This window comes from Chiloscyllium plagiosum, unplaced genomic scaffold, assembly GCF_037043375.1.
Source record: "Chiloscyllium plagiosum isolate Xiang-an unplaced genomic scaffold, Cpla_swu_hap1 HiC_scaffold_39, whole genome shotgun sequence".
In the NCBI taxonomy this organism is placed as follows: domain Eukaryota; kingdom Metazoa; phylum Chordata; class Chondrichthyes; order Orectolobiformes; family Hemiscylliidae; genus Chiloscyllium; species Chiloscyllium plagiosum.
In genome coordinates this window covers 22,034,737-22,048,280 of record NW_028270177.1, presented here as the reverse complement: position 1 = coordinate 22,048,280, position 13,544 = coordinate 22,034,737, and the positions used below count along the sequence as shown (strand labels likewise).

General features: G+C 38.0%; 1 protein-coding gene across 3 annotated transcripts in view; it reads left to right on the top strand.

The window, feature by feature from the left end:
• The window catches only part of rnf111 (ring finger protein 111), a 119,148-nt gene that overhangs the window by 14,438 nt on the left and 91,166 nt on the right, over positions 1-13,544 (top strand). Inside the window, exon 2 of one of the 3 annotated variants that reach the window (XM_043677444.2) lies at positions 11,996-12,076. The exons of the other annotated variants lie outside the window; for them this stretch is intronic. The gene's annotated coding sequence lies outside the window, so the exon portion shown is untranslated. The remainder of the gene's footprint in view (positions 1-11,995; positions 12,077-13,544) is intronic. 3 annotated transcript variants of the gene reach the window in all.

The window sequence follows — 13,544 nt, the reverse complement described above, 5'->3', positions numbered from 1 at the left end:
AATCAGGTTTCATGCTGAATTCACTGTCATACTGTTTCAGAAATGGGAGGCACAACATTTAAAAGACACTTGGATAAGTACATGTACAGGAAGGGTTTGAAGGGATATGGGCCAAATGCAGGCAGGTGGGACTGGTTGGATCCAAGGATCGGTTTCTTGCTGTATGTCTCTGACTCTCAGTCAAATTTCAGCAGTCAACGGGACACAGGGCAGGTAAGAAAATAAAGTTTGAAAGAACTGAAGTATGTTGAGGAAAATTCAACCATTTAATGTCCAATGCTTCGTTCACTTTTTATGCAAAGAATCTTTCACTGCACAGTCTTGTTCCACAAGACATAAGGTCTTCAGGATTTTACATTTTGTTTAATTTTACATGTTGTTCAAATGAACCTTGCCTGATTTTTATCTTGAATGCAAAGCTGCAGTAGTCTGTTCTCTTTTCTCCCCCATCCACCCTCATCATTGGACATTGTTTTGAATTAAAACCTGCTCAAAAATCATGCTTTTTACATTGATTTTCCTTGGATAATGAAAAGACATTTACCAAAAGGTTTATATATATCTTTAATTTTTTACTGCTTCGGTTTCTAGCCCTTTGTGGTTTAATTGGGATTTGATTGTGCATGTGTTGTTTCTGGTCCTGTAGTCATTGTATGCACTATAAAGCCTAATTTTCAATGTACAGTATACTTAAAATTAATAAATTTCAGCCTTTTTTTTATGTTAATAGCTCACTTGAATTTTTGTTATTGACTCCTACAGTGGACTTCCATTATTGTCACATGATCCTTCCACATTAACACAAGAGAAGAAAGAACTTGCATTTGTATATGTGCTTTTTACACTCCCTTGCATTTGAATTGTTAAAATTATTTGATGGTTTTGCAAGCTATTAAGTAACTATACTGATTCTTATCTCATGATTGTCTTGCTGTGCTTCACCGTCATGTACCTTCCAAGTTTTCCCATAGTTGAGTCCAGCAAATTATGCATATGTGCCAACCATCCCTTCTGCCACCCACCTCCACAACGTTGTAACAAGTTCCATCAATTTCACTCCAATTTCTTCAAAATACAAACTCCGTTTGTCTAAAATTCAGAATTCTGTATAAGATGTTGACTTAAAAATATTAAAAATATAAGGTGCTGAAAGCTTTGGCTGTTGCATCAGTTAAAGAGTCTGTCATAATGCATGGAAACAGACCTTTCGGTCCAATGATCAATGAATATCAGATAAAACATTTTATTTTCAGACTTTTCCTTGTGATGTCTCTTTGCTCTTAAGAGCACTTGTGAGGTTATGCCATTCTACACACCCATTCTCCATTGTCTTTACCACTGTTCAAATGAACAATGTTTACTTGTAATCTGGACATTTTATTTCTATGCTGAACTGTTTGCTGAGTATTTGTGTCCTTATTTCGTTTCAGATTTCTTGCAGCTGCAATATTTTGCTTGTCATTGGTGTTATATCTTGTCATAGCTTGAAACATAAGTGCTCAGTGATTAGCACTGCTGCCGCACAGTGCCAGGGACCCGTATTCGATGCCAACCTTGGGTGACTGTCTGTGTGTAGTTTTCACATTCTCCCCGTGTCTGTGTGGGTTTCCTCCGGGTGTTTTGGTTTCCTCCCACAGTCCAGAGATGAATTGGCCAAGCTAAATCGCCCATACTGTTCAGAGATGTGTAAGTTAGTTGTATTAGTCGGGGGAATATAGAATAATAGGGGAGGATAATAGGTCTGGGTGAATACTCTTTGGAGGGTCAGTGTGGACTTGTTGGGCAGAAGGACCTATTTCTATACTGTAGGAATTCTAATTCTCAAAAAAAGGAGGCCATAGGAGCCCTCAAGTCTGTTCCGTCAATCAGTTAGATCATGACTGATCTTTGATCTTATTTCCACTTGCAATTCCCATATTGCAAATGTCTGTCCATCTCAACCTTGAATGTGAGATAGCCACTGAATAGTAGGATCAGGAGCCTTAATACTTATTATTTTCTGTCCCAAATTTGGAATCTCTTGGGCAAGTTTCAACATTGTGTGTGAGTTTTGCTGAGTCAATATTGGTGTGTATAGTTTGGTACAATGTTATGTAGAACAATTCATCATTGAGTTATGGGAAGATCCAATATTGAAGTCTCAAGATTATTTTAAAGAAATAATCTTTAAGAAAGATTATTTTAAGATTTATTTTGCAGAACCAGAATTTTATCTTTACACTAATTTTCAGTTCTGAGTGAGAACTCCTTCAATCACTAAGCTTTTGTTGCTTTATCTCAGCTACAATTCTGAAGTTTAGATTTCAAATCATGTCAGTATTGTTGGACTACAGTTTGAAAAAGCCAAAATATTCAAATTCCAAGTATATGAATGATCAATGCTGGATATTTAACAACATGTGGGTTGCTTAACTTGAGCACTGTTAACTTTCCCACTACTGTTCACATATGGGATCTCTGACTCATTTAAGGTATTGGTTTGTTTGGACAATCTGGAGTCATAATGAAGTAAGCTTTATTCTCTTGTGATCTGTCAGGCAGACTGGTAGATAGACAGTCGTCTATGATTTTACTACAGATTTCCAGAGTGTGAGGTAGAGCAGTGGAAACTGATGCACTCCCTGCAATCCAAAAGTGCCACCTGCAGATTAGGCATGCTGTACTATCTGAGGCAGAAGCCTGAAACTACTGTACCTCCTGGATACTCTATGGGATATGTTGGAAAGGTACTTGTGGTGTAGAGAAGATAATATAAGAAATAACGAAACCTAATTAAGACCTCAGCTTGCATTTATTTTCTTTCAAAAAGCACTGTGCATGTACCTTTTCTTTATTTCTTTCATTGTACATCACTTGCTTCTATTCCAAATGAACAATGTTTCGAAGATCTGTTGTACACATTACAATGTAGAACATTACAGCACAGTACAGGTTCTTTGGCCCTCAATGTTGCACCAACCTGTGGAACCAATCTGAAGCCCATCTAACCTACTCAAGTCCATTCTCGTCCATATGCCTATCCAAAGACCATTTCAATGCCCTTCAAGTTGGTGAGTCTACTAGTGTTGCAGGCATTGCGATCCATGTTCCTACTCCTCTCTGAGTAAAGAAACTACCTCTTACATCTGACCTATATCTATCACCCTTGAAATTAAAGCTACATCCCCTCATGCTATCCAAGGAAAAAGGCTTTCACTGTCCAACCTATCTAACCCTCTGATATCTTAAATGTCTCATTAAGTTGCCTATAGAACATTGAAGATGCAAATTTTGTAAATTTGCTAAGAGCTGTCCTTGCATAATTTTATGCATTTGTTCTTATTCATTGAGTGTAATCCAAAATGTACAATAGGTGTTGGAAGTTAACAACAAGCTCCAGATCACGTGTGCAGATATAACACTGTATCACTGACTTGATTTAGCTGCTTCACTTTTCTGTATGTCCATTGGATGAGAAATTGCAGAACAAGTAGCAAGTAAATCTGTAAACAAGTCATAATCAAGTATTATGGTTCTCTCTAGTTACAAGTTATAACTGTAATATCAAACAGTAGCTGGTTGAATTGGTCACGTGATTTGCACATTAATCCCTTTTTCCACTGAGCAGCCTGGCATAGCTTTGTGTTGGTCAGAACAGTTACTCTTACAAAAGTGCAAGAGGCCATTGGCTACCATTTGTACAAAGTGAAGCTCAACTCAGGTATAATTAGCTTGCTTGTGTTTGTGATTTAATATGTGTAAAACCCATGAAAGATCAGTGTAGCAAGGTTCTGAAGTCAGATGAGAAGTGGTAGAATGGCTCTTTTATCCACTACTTATTTGCCTGCACCAAGCGTTTTTATCAAAGTGTATACTTGTCAATTATGTGGGTGCTTAACAGTTTTAGTGCTGAAACTTATAGGTTTTCTAACTGCGTAAGTATTGTTTCTTAACACCTGATCTGATCAATAACACTTTGTCTCAGATGCATTAGAGTTTTCTTCTCTCTCTCTCTCTCTCACTCACTCACTCACTCTCTCTCTCACTCTCTCACTCTCACACACACACACACACCCTCAACACTGTACACTCGAACATGTTGTATTGCCAAGTGAATGGATAAATGAGGCTATTTTAAGCAACTCACTGGTTAGGGGGAGGAAGAAAAGTCAGTTCTATATGGATATAGGAGACTGATGCTATGGGTGGTTTCAGAGAGGCCAAGGGTCTTTCTGGATTTTGCATCAAGCCAATTTAAAAATGTTGGTGGATGATTTAAATCTTTTATTCCAGAGTCAAGCTTTATACTTAAAACACTGCCTGTAAGATGAATAGAAGGGTTCTTGTGGTGCAGTGATAGTGTCTCTACCTCTGAGCCAGGAGGTTCAGATTCAAGATCCACTTGCTCCAGAGGAGGTACAATATCACTTCTGAACTGGTTGATTGGAAGATATCCATTTTCCAGGGTGAATGGAGAGATGGGAAGTGGGCCTACTTAGGTTCCTGCTTGTGCATCTCATCTTTTGTTCTTTGGTCTAGGAGAAAGTTGTTTTTTAAAACACCAACTTGGTTGCTCATTTGCAATCCTCCTCAACAATGTACCAATTATTCAATCATGGTCAGTGCAAGTTGACTGAAGGCCCATGGCTCAGTCATGATTTGGGTTATGGCTGGACAAATTCCTTTCTCAGCTGAGGCCTATTGTCCAAACAAATTTGGTAAAATTACTTTTTTCAAGTTCAGTTGAATATACTGGTGATTGGGTCAGGGGAATGTACCATTTATAATCCTCTAAGGTGATTGTGTCTTGGATTTTCTAGGCAGTCTGGCTCCATATTAATGGCCATGAGCTTTGTAGGGAACAGTGATGTAAATGTTATGCCATCTTAGAAGCTGCTATTTTAAGTCACTGACTGATATTCAGTCTTAAAACTCATCAGCTTCAGCCCAATAAGTATACTGTTAATTTTGATATAAAGCCATGATCTCTGGTATTGTTTCTTCTCTCTTCTCGACAACATATTAGTTTATTGAAGAGAGTGCTTCCCAAACATCTGCACACAGATTTTATATGGAGACTCAAAATTTTTTTAAGGAGGACCGTGAGAGCAAGGGCCTGTTGGAAGTGGTCTGAACTCCACAAGCCCAATACTGCCTCCGATCTTATGACCCCACTTTAGGAAACCCTGATCTAGCAGATCCATTTTACTAGTGATACAGGTTTTCTGAGTCTATCATTTGTGCACAGACATGTCTCAACAATGGGTTGTTAGTTTTCCACCTTTTGGGCTCTTTCCACCTTTTTAATTACTGCAAATTTATTTTTATTACCTCACCTTTTGGCATGTGCTAGTTAGATGTTTGGCCTGCAGGCATCAATTCTGTCCTTGAATGTGCCCTAGAATTGTGAGTTGTGGCAGCCCTTTGATCGTACAGTTTATCCCGGGGAGGTTGGGATCGGGGACTGTGTATTCCAGTCCTGAGTCATGTTAGAATTATTTGATTGAGGTACAGATAATCTTTGTTTGCTACCTCCCACAACAATTGCAACATTTGGCCATTCGGCAGCTGACAAGCATAAACTTGCTAGTGTTTTTCTTCAACTGGATTCTTTATGAAAATGGGTGTGCTTCGATATAGTTTGTGTAAGTGAACTAATGTTGAGGTTTATAACTTCAAAGCGCACTTCTATACATTTCACCATATTCAGAGTAATTGTTCATATCAGGTTTTTAAATTCTGCCATTCAATGAGACATAGCTGATCTGACTCCTGACCTCTTCGTTCCTGCCATGTCCCCATCACCCATGATTCCTTTACTCATTAAAAGTCTGTCTATCTCAAACTTGAAAATATTTCATGACCCATTCTCAATAGCTCTCCAATTCACTAACCTCAGAAGAAATTCCTCCTCATCTTACTAATGCTGTATTTATGAAGTGGAAGTGATTCTTTGTAGAGTTGCAGTCTTTTAAAGTTGTTTTCATTTTAGATATACTTGATGAACTTCCATAAAATATCTACATAAAACGTAAATTTGAATGAACAAAGAATGTAAGACCTGCAATTTATGTTGTGTGTTTCAAAATATAGGGTACCAAATTGCCTTACATCCAATTACTGAAGTAGTATAGGCACTGATCTACTATTGGAAATCCAGCTGTTAATTGGTGTGCATAAGGTCCCAAAAATGGTTAATATGAGAATAACCAAGTCATCAGTTTTTTGTTTTGATAGTTGAGTGATAAGTAATATTCACCAGAAATCAAGGACCACTGCCCTGCTATTGGTCAGAATCAATCATATCTATGTAAGGAAACAGATATAGAAACTGTTCTGGTGTTCTGCTTTTCCTGAGCAGATTATAAACATGTTTTCCTGTTATATAGAAAGATTGCCCCTTTTGAAAGGAAGATCTTTCAAGGAAGAATACAACATGCAGCATTGTGGTGTCACTTTCTGCAATTTTCTTTGGCTTACAATTAATACAGTTGGTTTGAATTTCTTTCCAAATTAGCTGGGGTATGAGTTCTGAATCAGAGGTCCATAGTGTTTCAGTCATTGTACTTGTATATTGCCTAGCAAATGAAACCGGGTGCTTAATAACAAAAGCATGCATGGTTGCAAATCTGGAATACCCTGCCTGCATTTAAAATTGCACCTCTTCCATCTTAAAAAAAATTGTTTTTTTTTTCAATAACTGATGTTGAACCAGCTTTCAAATTAATCTCTCAATACCAATCCAGTTAAACTCTTAGGTGATGGTGGTACCATTTTATTATACTGTAAGGATAAAGGAATCTGCAGTTTTGTTTGGGTAGCTGCTCTAGAAAATAATCGTGTTCACTCTTTAGCAACAAGGTGAAAAGCAAATCATGACTGAGAGGATGCCTTGCACTCCTTTGAATCCTCCCTCCTAATTTATTGTACATCATTTATTTTTCCCTTTCATTTCACCTCGGTTCAGTCCAATTACTATTGGATGTGACAACATTTTTGATACTCCCATTATTTATGCAGTACTATTTCATTTACATTTTAGCCTCACAGAAAATGTTGGGCCTGCCCAAAATATATATTATTAATTGTACTAAGGTACGAGATTAATCTTTCACGCTGATACACAAAGGATTGCCAGTCTATGAGGGAACCGAGTAGCCATTGTTGACAGGTGCTCTCTGTAATTTTTCTTACTAAAATATGGGATGCGAATATTGATTACAAGGCCTGTCCCAAATTATAAATTATACTTGAAAGATGGTACTGAGCATATTCCAGTTGCTCTCAATCGAAAGGGAAATCATGAAGGCCACATTGAAAGTCATTCATGCCAAATCTAAGCGTTTCACATCTGAAGCATTTGAGCTTTCACTCATGACAGTAGAGTACAAGCATGGTTCAGGGTTGTTGAATCTGTCACTGGTTATGTTTTAACGTTAACTTCTTCCTACCAAGGATACCATCTGATGACCATGTCCAGGTTTCCAAGAAGCTTTGTCCAGAAGGGTTGCGTTGAGCTAAAATGGCAAGTGGATTAACCATAACTTTAACCGATCAATCATGTGTTTTGCACAACAGAGAGACAATTTTTCACCTTTCATCTGATTTCAAGAGTGGTGTTGTTAGATAGGGCCAGTTGCTAATCCAAGTTGAATGGTTTCTCAGTATTTGTTATTGAAATTAATGCACATTGTTTCATTGAGATCTGAGTCTGTTGGTGCTGTGTGGACAGAGCTGAGTCACATGAGCAATAATTTTATAATTTGTGCATCAGCACCTCAGGTTTTAGCACTATTTTACTGAGCAAGTTGTTTGATATCTTCCCATTTATTAGTGTGGCTGCACATCAGTAGATAAAATGTAATGCATTTAATCATGACAATCGTGCATTCTTAGCAACTATGCTAATAAACAATCACCTCTAACATATAGTGGTTCCCCAGACATCTGGTTGAAGTTCTTTTTCATCACATGCTGATGATTTTTAACCTGAAGCAACATTTTTTGGGTAGTGGAGTTTGCCACCCAGCCAACCAAACATTAAGCCGAGGATGCATCTCCACCTACCACAGGAACCTCGCAGCCATTTAATCATTTTAGTAGCATTAGCTTGACATGAGATCTCCTCCTGCTTCAGAGAGCTACTGGCCAGTCTAATCAATTTTTAAAGCTGTCTTGTTGTAAAGAGAACAAGGAAGCATGTAACAGACAGACCTTGAAGGGGTGTACGGGTACTACTGTGGCACTGAACTGTACAACCTCGTCTACTTCTGGCTCCTCTTCACTGAGTGGTTGTTGAGGAATTTGAAGCAAGTGATAGGTGACAGGCCCCAATACTGCCTAACTTGTTTTTGTAGCAGTAGGCTACTAGTTGCAGTGACACCATAATTTCAGCTCTGCTTCAAATGCATATGATATATTACACCAAATTTTGTTAGAATGCAAATGTGTTTTGACTTTAACAATGGAGTCATGTGGGAGTTTCTCATGTTTGTGAATGCAGCAAAGATGCTGAGACAAGCTTTATGTGACATTTTAAGCCATGAGTACAAACTCGTTTCCTTCGTCTTCATTATATCTCTTTGCCAAAAGGAACCCCATAGTGCTCATTTAAATTAAATGAAAAATATTTGTTAACCTCGCATCATTTACCATTATTTTTGGCTAGTCATCTTTCTTGGGTTGATGTTTCATATGGGTGTGGTGTAATGAAGTATCCTGTATTTGAACATCTATTTTATCTTGTAGTTTTGTAAACAATATAAAGAAAACTATTTGGCCTTTAATGACCTATTCTTCAGAAAATCTTGACTTGTTGTCCTGAACTAACTTTGTGGCATCAGATTTGCAGGTGATAGCTACCAAATAGTTGACTATTTTGTCTGATTATAAGGATCAGATGCATGTCAGAAACAATGACGGCTAGGAATTGATGCATTGATGTGAGCCCATATATGTGTAGTACTCGAATTTTTCCAAGTATGTTCCAGTGAAACCCTTATAAATCGGAAGGAAGGAATAAACATTTGGAAGAGAGAAAACCTGGATCGTTCCTGAGAACATCATGGGTGTCCTATGCTTGGAGTAATGATGAAGAGAAATTTGTGGCTGATCCTTGTGAGCTGCAAACTGAAAGATTCTGAATTGGCCACAAGAAATTGTACATTCTACCTGATAGTTGAGTGTTTGAGGGACTGTTGGAAGAGCTGCAACTGTTTGTCATTCCATGCGGTTTTCTTTTTCCATAGTTCAATGCCACCCACAGCAAATATTTGTCAAACATTTGTTCCATTAGACCAAGCAGTGCATGTCCCAGGTGTTGAACAGGAAATATGAACCTCCTTCCTGTCAACTTGTTGAGTCACTTCAAATCCATAAGACAGGCTGACTGTCAAATGGGCTCTCTCAACTTGCAGCCCCCAAATACCAACTTCTACAATTGCTTGAAGTTGTCTCCAACCAGTGAAAGCATTGGGTAACACTTAAAGCTGAGACAGTATTCATTTGAACTGGCTTTTGGATGATGGGTGGGGAGTGGGCAGTGTCATATCTGCAATTGGGTGTGAGTCTATCTTTTTAGTTGCTGCTGGGCTTGCTGAGTGTTTACATCCATGTCTGAAGACTCGTATTTTCTAGCACAATTTCTTATCCCACTCCCACTACATTTTAGTTCATTCTATCTTGTCTTATCACCACCTTTTATTTAGCCACTGTACTTTCATATCCTCCTTCCTCATTACCTTTTTACCTTTTCCATGTTTCAAAGATCTTTATCTCATAATTTATATCATCCACACTTTTTTTTCGTGAAAAAAACTAGAGTCACTGGGTATTTAATTCATTGGCTTCTCCGGCAATTACCAAGCAAAACTCTTGACTTCTAGCTTGTCACACTTTTTCTGTTAACCCTGTACCCTAATCACGCATACCTCTAACCGCCCCTCCCCCCAAAATGTTTTCTTCAGTTTAATTGCAAGCCTGAAATCTTCTCCTTAATGTGGTGAATACCTTGAAAAAAGTAATCACTTGTTGTTCAGGTGCTGTTGGATGTTTGGATTATTTACACTTTTTCTTCCCTTCATTTTTAGCTGTATTGTGCAATTTACTTCATGATCATTCTAGATGGTAGCTGTTTGTAAGATCCAGCTGTACTCTGCCACTTCCACAATTTTGGCAACAAAGGGCAGAGATAAAAGGTTCCCAGAGAGAAGGGACATTTTAAGTTTAAAGGCATATCCATTGGTTACTTCTGAACTAAATTATAAAATGTACAAGAATTTTTATCTTTTGACGATAATGCTTCAAATGTGGTGAGAACATGCCACTTCCCTCAAGTTAGAAACATCATCCAATTCCAATTCTGTTCAAATAATTTTAGTTGGCAGATCCCTTGAAATGTGACAGTCGATAATTGTGAATTTAATGTATTTTACTGCAGGTTTTGTTTTTATTCACTTACGGGGTGTGGACGTTGCTGCCTAGAATTTATTGCCCATTTCTAGTTGCCTTTGAGCAGGTTCTTGAACTGCTGCAGTTGTGCTGGATATGTCTTCAAACTTAAATGTCCCTTCTCTCTGGGGAGATACCTTTTAGCTCCTTGCCTTTTGTTGCCAAAATTATGAAAGTGGCAGAGTAGAGCTTGATCTTACTATCAGCTATTATCTAGACAAATTGCACAATGTAACCAAAAATTAAGAGGAGAAAAGGTGTAAATAATCTGAACACCCAGCAGCACCTGAAAAACAAGAGATTAATATTTTCAACATATTCGCCATTAGAACTAGATGATTTCAGGCTTACAATCTAACGAGAAAGCACTTATTTTGGGGATGGTGGGGGTGCAGCGAAGTACAGGTTAAGAGAACCAGTGTGGAGAGCTAGAAGTCAAGAGTTTAGCTTGATGATTCCCAGAGAAGCTCATGGCTATTGGTAAATTCATAATGTCATTAGGGAGGAAATTCCAGGATTTTGACGCAGCAACACTGAAGGAATGGCAATATGTTTCCAATTCAAGTTGATGAGTGCCTTGGTGAGGAAATTGCAGGTGGTGGTGTTCCTATGTATCTATTGCTTTTGTCCTTCTCGATGGAGTCGGGACAGTGTTGGGGTGACTGGCACCGCTTGCATAAACAAAAATTAAGTCAAACGCAATGTGCTGTCTCTGATGTGTCAAGCTTCTAGAGAGTTGTTTGAGCTGAACTCATCCATGCAAGTGGGGAGTATTCCATCACACTCCTGACTTGTGCCAGTGATGAATCAGCAGTGTTTTGCCATTGAATGTCAAGAGACGATGGTTAGATTGTTTTTTTTTTACTGGCCATGATCATTGCCTGGCATTTGTATGGCCCAAGTACTGCTTGCCACTTGTCAGCCCAAGCCTGGATATTGTGCAAATCTTGCCGCTTATGGAGCATGACTGCTTCAGTATTTGATGAGTCACAATCACAGCCATCTTCCTATGTGCGAGATATGACTCCATCTAAGGTACACTTAAGGTGATGTTTATATTTGAGGAGTTGCCCTACGTTTATCCACTGAACACACAGAAAAAATCTGCTGCTGATAATGCACGACTCAGTTGGAGAATCAGATTTCATGTGTTTGTGTGTTTTTTCTCACAATTAATTCTTTACCTTGATTAAAGTGCTGATAATAGCTTCAGCTGTTGTCATTTAACATTTCTATACTTGGGTATGAAACAGATAATTTAAAGTAATATACAATAAATTTAAAATGTAAATTTCCACTTTAAATGTAGACCCCCTAGTCAACACCCCTGATTGATAGATTTTATACTTCCTATTTGTGACATGACCTGCAAAGGCGAAGGCTTTGCTGCCTTTGTCACTGGGAAAGTAATTTAAAAATGGCTTCATTTCCATTTCTGTGGAATATCTGTCCTAAGCCAAAAAGATTGGCTAACTTTCTAGTTGTTTCCAGTATCTAAAAATGTGTCTCTCGTGGTGCACGTCTTGAGGAATGCTCATGTTGAAGTTGGATTTATTTTTGCCAACAGAAGCAAGGATTCACCAATGTCTCCATTGCCTGTGAAAATTACATTCCCATAAAAAGGTGAAATCAAAACAAAAAGCCACTGGTAAGTATGTGGGATTTACAACAACCTGACTGTGTTTTATGAATAGTCCATGGTTACTGGCTTTCTTATTTAAAACTGACAATCTTGAACTGCCAAAGTGGGTTTTGAATTTGCATTCTTTGGTTCAGACATCCAATATCATTACCAAATACCATCAAGTTCTGATGCCTGGTTTGAAAAAAAATTGCTCTTTTAAGTTTCAGACAAACTTTTTGTTTATGGTCGCTGTGCAAATTAGAAGGATGAAGTCGTAAAAGCAGTGCTTTCTTCCTAATCTTGCTGTTAAGTCTGTGCAGGAGAATTTGTATACAGTACCCAGGTGATGAAATGGCTGTAGTAAAGTTTGTTTGTTGTCAGTAGAATGAGGTGTATTTCAATCATCAAGGTAAAACATGAGTCATGTTCCACTTTTGCCATGACTCGGGCACAAAAAGGATATACCTACATATGTTCATAATTTTATGAATTGGTTTTTAACTTCATATTTCATTAAGTTCATAATCATGCTGTGTTATAATCACTTGTGGAATATCTAAGTGTGATTAGAGATACAAACATGGGCTTGAATACACAAATCTATAGTGAAAGCTCTTGTCTTTTTGCTGTACAATTTTAATTTTGTTTATTGAGAAGTGATACCTGTTGACTTGTAATAGTATAGATGTTATCAGCTTATCAATTTTCTGTGAAAGTTGGCTTTAGAACATAGAACAATACAGCGCAGAACAGGCCCTTTGGCCCTCGATGTTGCACCGACCTGTGAACTATTCTCAGCTCGTCCCCCAACACTATCCCAAAATTATCCATGTGCTTATCTAAGGATTGTTTAAATGTCCCTAATGTGGCTGAGTTGACTATCTTAGCAGATAGGGCATTCCACGCCCTTACCACTCTCTGCGTAAAGAACTTGCCTCTGACATTTGTCTTAAATCTATCACCCCTCAATTTGTAGTTATGCCCTCTCGTACAAAATGATGTCGTCATCCTAGGAAAAAGTCTTTCTCTGTCTACCCTATGTAATCCTCTGTTCATTTTTTAACGGTTAACATTAACTTGTGTTGCTTGATATTTTTATTCTTGGAATGCAGAAGGAGCACTTGGTTTAATTTTGTCCAGGACAATAGGTCTGTCAGTAATAAAGTAGATCTTTCTCACCACAGGCCTTGAGTTTTAAACCTAATCTGTCCATTTTCTGGTCTTAGTCATAATAATGATCAGAGAATGCGGCCTCCACATAGCATAGATATTAAACTTGGCAGAAACAGTAATCTATGGGTCCACTCATAAAATTTACTGTTATACTGCAATGGTAAAATGTACAGTCATACAGCAAAACAGAACACAAGAGGCACCTTGGCCCCTCAGACCCACATTGACCTAGTTATGCTGTTCCCATTTTCCACCACTTTTACCGTCACCTTAATTGTTCGGATGTTTCAAGTATTCATCCAAATTCTTCTAAAAGATT